The following is a 7,676-nucleotide window of genomic DNA, read 5'->3' on the forward strand; positions in this document are numbered from 1 at the left end:
AGGGACTCCCAGCCCAGCCCAGCCCAACTCCTGGAGAGGAGCCCATAATACACAAATACATAGTTACACCCACAAACTATATATATGCCCTATATAAAGAGACACAGCTAAGGGACGCAGAAAGGCAGAAAGAAGGGTTGGACGCGGGCATTCATTCATTTTTTTCATTCATTATTCCACAAAGGTTTATTAAGCACCTACTGTGTACCAGGCACGGGTACATAAGAAGGCATTGGAGCAGGGGACACGAACGAGGCACAGAAAGGGCCTCTTCTCTCATTCATTACCCGCAATTTATTTGTGCGCCTTAAAAAGCTACGCATTGTGCTCCGTGCTCAGCGTGCAGGAGGCAGGAAAACAGCCAGGGGTCCCGACATCTCATAGAGTAAACATCTTGTGCATGAGACAGGCATTAATCGATCATGTACATACACAATAAATTACAGTTAGGCTATAGGAGAAATGAGATGCTATGAAATGCTCCATCAAGGGAGCCTAACCCAGTTGTGAGGAAGAGATTTCAGTGGACAGTGAAAGGATAAGAAGCCAGCAGGGCGGAGCTGGGATGGAGTGTGGCAGGCGGAGCAGCACTTGCAAAGGCCAGGGGGCAGGAAGGAGCTTGCAGCGAGGCCTGAAGGGTAGTGAGGCAGGTGAGCAGGGACCAAGGTGAGGCTGGAGACGCAGACAGGGCCAGATTGTGCAGGGACTCATAGGCCAGGAGTTTAGATTTTATTCTAGGGATGGTGAGGGCCGTGGAATGGGTTTAAGCAGGACCCTAACATGAATGGTGTACAAAGGGAAGACAGGAACTCGGAGGCAAGAGTAAGAGGTGGAGATATGCTGAAATACAGCATAAAACATGGGCACTGGCCCTTGGAGCTCACACTCTTGTGGGAGGAAGCACATAATTACACAAATACTGAAGCATAGACATGGTGTCTGGTGTGCAGGAGAAGCCTTGGGGCTGACAGACTCATGTGTCTGTCACTCATTCATTCAGCCACTCGCCCGTTGACATGTTTGGCCATCTGCTAAGGTACCAGGAAGTGTTAGGATCCAGATACCCAGGGGTAAAACACACTCTAGATCTGCTCTCAAGCAGTTTATTGTCATCGAACACTGCCATCCAGGCAGGGCAATCAGTGCTGGAATGGGGACCACAGTGGGTACCGTGGCACACAATGGACAGAGTGACCAACTGCCAGGAGTGGGCAGCACTCGGAGGAGGCTTTCTGGAAAATAGGATGCCCATTCTGGGTCTTGAAGAGATGAGTGGGCATCTGCTGGGTGATGAAGGGCGTGAGAAAGGCTTGTGGGGCCAAAGAACAACTTGGGTAAAAACCAGGGGAAGCGAACAAGCATGATGTATTGGGGTCAGTGCTGATAGTTCTGGGATGCTGATGTACAAGGTGGGGCTGGGAGATGAGGCCGGGAAAGTAGCCACAAGCCAGAGTGTAAAGGTACCAGTGTGGCCGGGTACGGTGGCTCATGCCAAAATCCCAGCACTTTGGGAGGCTGAGGCTGGAGTATCACTTGAGCCCAGGAGTTTGAGACCAGCCTGGGCAACATGGCAAAACTTTGTCTCTACAAAACATAAAAAAAAAAAAAAAAAAAAAAATAGCCGGGCGTGGTGGAGCACACCTGAGGTCACAGCTACTCAGGAGGCTGAGGGAGGAGGATCACTTGAATCCAAGAGTTCGAGGCTGCCGTGAGCTAGGATCGCGGCACTACACTCCAGCCTGAGCAACAGTGAGACCCTGTCTCAGAACAAAAGAGAAAAAGGTGCCTGAGTTCCAGGCAGAGGGATTGAGGCTTTATTCTAAGGATGGGGAGAGAGGATGATAGTTGAGCTGGGGCAAGGATTGGGGGGTGGAGAGGAGGGGATGAGTTTGAAGTTCACCGAGAAGGCAGATGGGACAGTGCTCAGTGGGCTTCCCTTCCATAGTTGCTCAGCAAGTATTTCCTGAGGACTCCCCTGAGGCCTTGTGCTGGACGGTGCTGGGAGTGTAGAGGTGATTTTTATCTTGCCCTGCTCTCAAGGGGCTCCCAGTCTGGTGGGAAAACAGGCACAGACGCAGCATGAGGAGGGCATGGCAGCAGTGGTGCCGTGCTGCCAGGGGCTCTGCGTGCCCTTATCTTGAGCATATGGGGCTGCAGAAGGGTACAGATCAGAGCTGAGTGTTCAGAATTTCTCTGGCCTGTGTGGAAGGACCAGGAAGAGAAAGGCTGAAGGTCAAGGTCTCTAGGAAGCATTGTGCCAAGGTGGTTTCAGGAAGAGATGCTGGGAAACGTAGGAAAAGGAATACAAATTAGTGAGACGGAAAAGTGCTGAGTGAGAGAGAAGGATAGGTGGAGAGAAGAGGGATGCCGGAGCGGGTGTTAAAAGTGACAGATCTGGCGGGGTGCAGTGGCTCCTAATCCCAGCACTTTGGGAGGCTGAGGCAGGCGGATGAGGCAGGCAGATTGAGCTCAGGAGTTCCAGACCAGCCAACATGTTGAAATCTTGTCTCCACAAAAATTAGCCGAGTGTAGTGGTGCACGCCCGTAGTCCCGGCTACTCAGGAGGCTGAGGCGAAAGGATCTCGCTTGGGCCTGGGAGGGTGAGACTGCAGTGACCCATGATGGCACCACTGTACTCCAGCCTGGGCGAAAGAGCAAGACTCTATCACAAAAAAAAAAAAAAAAAAAGAAAAGAAAAAAGAGAGACAGCAAATATTTGCTGGAAGAGGGAGAGAGAACTGGTTAGGAGAGAGTGGGTTCTAGAGTCCGAAGGCCAAACAGAACGAGAGAGAGAGAGAGAGAGAGAGAGAGAGAGAGAGAGAGAGAGAGAGAGAGAGAGAGAGAGAATGAGGTGGTGGGTGGGCACAAGGAAGAGCAAGATGGGGAGGGAGGGGGAGGGAAGGAGAGACCAAAACTAGTAGAGTCACAGACAGAGAAAAAGTCAAAGCCAGGAAGGTGATACAGAGAAGAGAGAAGAGGAGAGAGACTGACAGGTGCACAAATCAGAGAAGTCCCAGAGGTGACAAAAACACGACCATAGAGATGGTGATGGAGATGGAGATGGAGAGGTAAGCCGGAGACAGACTCAGAGATTTGCACAAAAAGCAATGTGGAGACTCAGAAGCAAGCACAGCGTCAAGGGATGCTCCATTTCTGGTGTGTTGTTTTCCCAGTATTCAAAAAATATTTGAGTGCCAACCTGTTCTAGACCCAATCTAGGCCCAGGGGATGTGGTGACAAATAGACGGACAAGGGCTTGCTCTCCTGAAACTCACCGGAGAGATACACAATAAATAATATCATTTCAGTAACCAAAAAGTGCTTTAAAAATCAAGCAGAAGGCCGGGTGCAGCGGCTCATGCCTGTAATCCCAGCACTTTGGGAGGCTGAGGCTGGTGGATCACTTTAGATCAGGAGTTCAAGACCAGCCTGGTCGACATGGTGAAACTCCATCTCTACTAGAAAATAAATAAATAAATAAATTAGCTGGGTGTGGTGGTGTGCCTGTAGTCCCAGCTACTTGGGAGGCTGAGAAAGAAGAATCACTTGAACCCGGGAGGCAGAGGTTTCCGTAAGCCGAGATCGCGCCACTGCACTCCAGCCTGGGCGACAGTGAGTGGTAACAGAATGACAGAGCAAGGATGACTTTAGATGAGGTACCTGGAGAAGACCTTGTGGCAGAGGTCACAGAGGCGTGGATTGTGAGAAGGAAAGACAGGTGAGAAAGTCTGGGGTCCAGGCATTCCACCCACCGGAGGCAGCCCCAAAGCCCGGAAGAGTAGCAGGTCTTCAAGGGGACCGGTGCGGTGAGCAGATCCAGACGGGACAGAGGCCCAGGGTAGGGGCTGATCAGTTAGGGCCTTGGATGCCTGGAAAGAAATCTGAATTTTATTCTAGAGCTGATGGGAAGTCCTTGGAGGGTGTTGAGCACAGGCATGCCATGATCATATTTTTATTTATTTATTTGTATTTATTTTGAAAAAGAGTCTTGCTCTGTCTCAGGCTGGAGTCCAGTGGGCCGATCTCGGCTCACTGCCAACCTCCGCCTCCCGAGTTCAAGTGATTCTCCTGCCTCAGCCTCCTGAGTAGCTGGGATTACAGGCATGTGCCACCACGCCCGGCTAATTTTTTTGTATTTTTAGTAGAGACGGATTTCACCATGTTGGCCAGGCCAATCTCAAATTTCTGGCTTCAAACGATCCACCTGCCTCGGCCTCCCAAAGTGCTGGGATTATAGGCGTGAGCCACTGCGCCCAGCCTCATATTTTTATTGAAACAAGAACAGCAGAATTACATTGCTATGCTGAGCATACGTAGACTTCAGGAGTCAAAGTGGAAGGAAGGAGGTAGCCGGCTGTTGCTTTCCTCTGGTTGAGGCTGCTGGAGGCCTGGACCGAGGGGGAGTTAGTGGGATAGAGGAAGTGGAAGAAGGCATGGGATTTTGGAGGCAGAGCCTGCAGTGGTGGTGAACTGGATGTCATAGAGGAGGGAAGGAAAAGGAACCAGGAAGAGAGGAACTCTTGGAATTGGGCATGCACACCCTGACCGGTGCCGATGAGGATTGTTACCAGGAACGGGGAGACTGGGATCAGGAAAGCGGCTTTGGGAGGGAGAAACCAAGGCTTCTCTTTTGGATGTGTCAAGATAGAGATGCCTTTGAGAAATCCGAGTTGGGGTATCAAATAGCTGGTTGGATATGTGAGACTGGAGTTTGGGGGAAAGAGAGGCCATGGCTCAAAAATGTAAGTTTTGGAAACATCAACATATAGGGGACATTTAAAGCCACAGGACTGGGTGGTGTGGCCTAGCAGATGGGTGGGGACAGAGAAATGACCCTGGCCAGAGCCTTGGGGACATCTACATCTTGAGGAGAAGGGGATGTAGCAAAGCAAGCTTAGGAGTGATCTCGAGGTAGGCTGAAACCAGGAGGGTTACAGAGAGCAAATGCACCTTTGTGTTTCAAGAAGGGAAGGAGACAGCTGGCTGTGTCAAGGGCTGCTGAGAATCGGAGAAGAATCTAGAAAGCAGAGTGACCATTAGGTTTGATGACATGGACGGGGTTGGTGATCTTGACAAGATGTCAGTTCAGTGCAGTGGTGGGGACAGAAGCCCTGCTGGAGTAGAGGGGGAAGACAGAAGGAATGGAAATTCAGGCAATTTTGTGTGTGTGTGTGTTTGTGTGTGTGTGTGTGTGTGTAACTGACACAAAGGCCAGGTAAGATGGCTCACGTGTATAATCCCAGCATTTTGGGAGGCCGAAGTGGGTGGATCACTTGAGATCAGCAGCTCGAGACCAGCCTGGTCAATATGGTGAAACCCCGTCTCTACTAAAAATACAGAAATGAGCCAGGCGCGGTGGAGCACGCCTGTAATTCCAGCTACTTGAGAGGCTGAAGCAGGAGAATCGCTTGGGCCTGGGAGGCAGAGGTTGCAGTGAGCCAAGATCACACCACTGCACTGTAGCCTGGGTGACAGAGTGAGACTCTGTCTCAAAAAAAGAAAAAGAGCAAAAAAAAAAAAAAAAAAAAAAAAAATGACCCTGAAAGGAAATAGGGAGACATGCAGATAGGGAGATGGGAGGCAGAAAAATGCACCCTGCAATTAGCTGTCATAGCAGGCAGAAGCAAGAGAGATGGGGAGGCCCAGGGTCAGGAGAAGAAGATGAATTCGGGGAGCAGGGAAGAGGGGATGCTGTCAGCCAGGCTCTGGCAGATTCCCTAGCTAGGGCTACTCTGCCCGGCTCCTGTCTCTTGCTGCTGTCAGCACTGGGCACACTCTGGGATTCCCCCTGTAGACCCGGTCAAGACCTAGCGAGCTGAAGGGGAAGAACAGGCTTTCATCATTCATTTTCAGAAATAAACATTCATTCAGTTCTTGGAAATACTTCCTGGCCAGGCATGGTGGCTCATGCCTGTAATCCCAGCACTTTGGGAGGCCAAGACAGGAGGATTGCTTGAGGCTTGGCATTTGAGACCAGCCTAGGCAATATAGTGAGGCCCCATCTCTACAAAAATAAAAAATTAGCTGCAGTGTGGTGGCTCACACCTGTAGTCCTAGATACTCGGGGGGCTGAGGCGGGAGGATTGCTTGAGCCCAGGAGTTTAAGGTTGCAGTGAGCTATGATTGCACTATTGCACTTCAGGCTGGACTACAGAGCAAGACCCTGTCTTAGAAAGAAAAAAAAAAGAGGAAGGAAGGAAGGAAGAAGGAGTCAAAGAAATAAAGTCAAAGACGAGAAAGTGATACAGAGAAGAGAGAAAAGGAGGAGGAGAGAGACTGACAGGTACACAAATCAGAGAAGTGCCAGAGGTAACAAAACACAATCACAGAGATAGGGAGAGGTAAGCTGGAGAAAGACTCAGAGATTCGTACAAAAAAGCAACGTGGAGACTCAGAAGCATCCACAGTGTCAAGGAATGATCAATAAAAAGAGAAAAGAAACAAATATTTCCTGAGGACTTCCAAGTAGCAGGCCCTGCAATCTCAGAGCCACTGCTGTCCCATCTCTGCCCTTGGAGGGGGAACAGGTAGTCCAGACAATTAGAGGACAGAGGGGGCTGTGTTCTGATGGGGCCACACAGGCACTGAGGAAACACAGCAGGCCCCTCCCCTGGCTGGGATGGGGATGTCTGTGTGCCATCATCTCACTCCATCTGCTCATTCCTTTGCTCATTCATCTATCCATTCATTCGAGTCACCTCATGCACATTTTCCAAGGCTGCCTGTGACCTGGCCCTGTGCCGGGTAGAGCTGAGGATGCCAAGGTGAAGGTGAATTCCTCCTGTGCCTGGCCCCGGCCCCAGTCTGCTGGAAGAACCAGACACAATCACATTGCCGGGAAACGCGTGCTCCATCGGAAACGTCCAGAGCAGGGGGTGGGCAGAGAGGCCCAGCGTGCACCAGAGCCTTGCTCAGGTCGGCACCAGGCCTGCCTGGAGCAGCCAACTGTGGGAGAAGGAGTTGGTGAAAGGTGGGCCCTACCTGGGCCATCCACAGAAGGGCTGAGGGGTAGGGGGCGAGGGGTTGAAGATCAGGCCCTGCCGCCATGCCACACGGCTGTCCTCTGTCCCTGCCCCTGGGGGAGCTGAAACTGCATGGAAGGTCCTCCAGGGGTGCCCCGTCTAATAAACTCGATGAAGAGGAGTGCTGCCGTCATTCTGTGTCCCTGACAGCCGGCCCCCGCTGAGGCCTGTGCTTTCTCCAACATGGGAATCAGTCCTTCTATCCTTCAAGACCCAGGGTTCTGGCCCCAGTCTCCTCCCCCAGGCCCAGGAGTCTGGGTCTGCCAACCCCTTGACCAGGAGTCCAGGCTCCCGGCCTCCTCCTCCCTCAGAACCAGGAGTCTAGGCCCCAGCCCCTCCTCCCTCAGACTCAGGAATCCAGGCCCCCAGATCCTCCTCCCTCTGACCCAGGAGTCCAGGCCCCCAGCTCCTCCTCCCTCTGACCCAGGAGTCCAGGCCCCCAGCTCCTCCTCCCTCTGACCCAGGAGCCCAGGCCCCCAACCTCTCCTCCCTCAGACCCAGGCGTCCAGGCCCCCAGCCCCTCCTCCCTCAGACCCAGGAGTCCAGGACCGAGGAGACCAGGTTCCTCTCGTCTCAGATCCAGGATTCTGGGTGCTCAGGCCCCCTTCCTCTACCACTCAGAAGTTAGAGTACGGAGGCTTCTTCTCCCTCAGA

At 52.1% G+C, this 7,676-nt stretch overlaps 1 pseudogene; it reads left to right on the forward strand.

The window, feature by feature from the left end:
* The first annotated feature begins 3,042 nt into the window (after positions 1-3,042).
* LOC104676050 lies at positions 3,043-7,088 on the forward strand (annotated as a pseudogene).
* The last annotated feature ends 588 nt before the right edge of the window (positions 7,089-7,676 follow it).

Source organism: Rhinopithecus roxellana, chromosome 12, assembly GCF_007565055.1.
Source record: "Rhinopithecus roxellana isolate Shanxi Qingling chromosome 12, ASM756505v1, whole genome shotgun sequence".
Taxonomy (NCBI): domain Eukaryota; kingdom Metazoa; phylum Chordata; class Mammalia; order Primates; family Cercopithecidae; genus Rhinopithecus; species Rhinopithecus roxellana.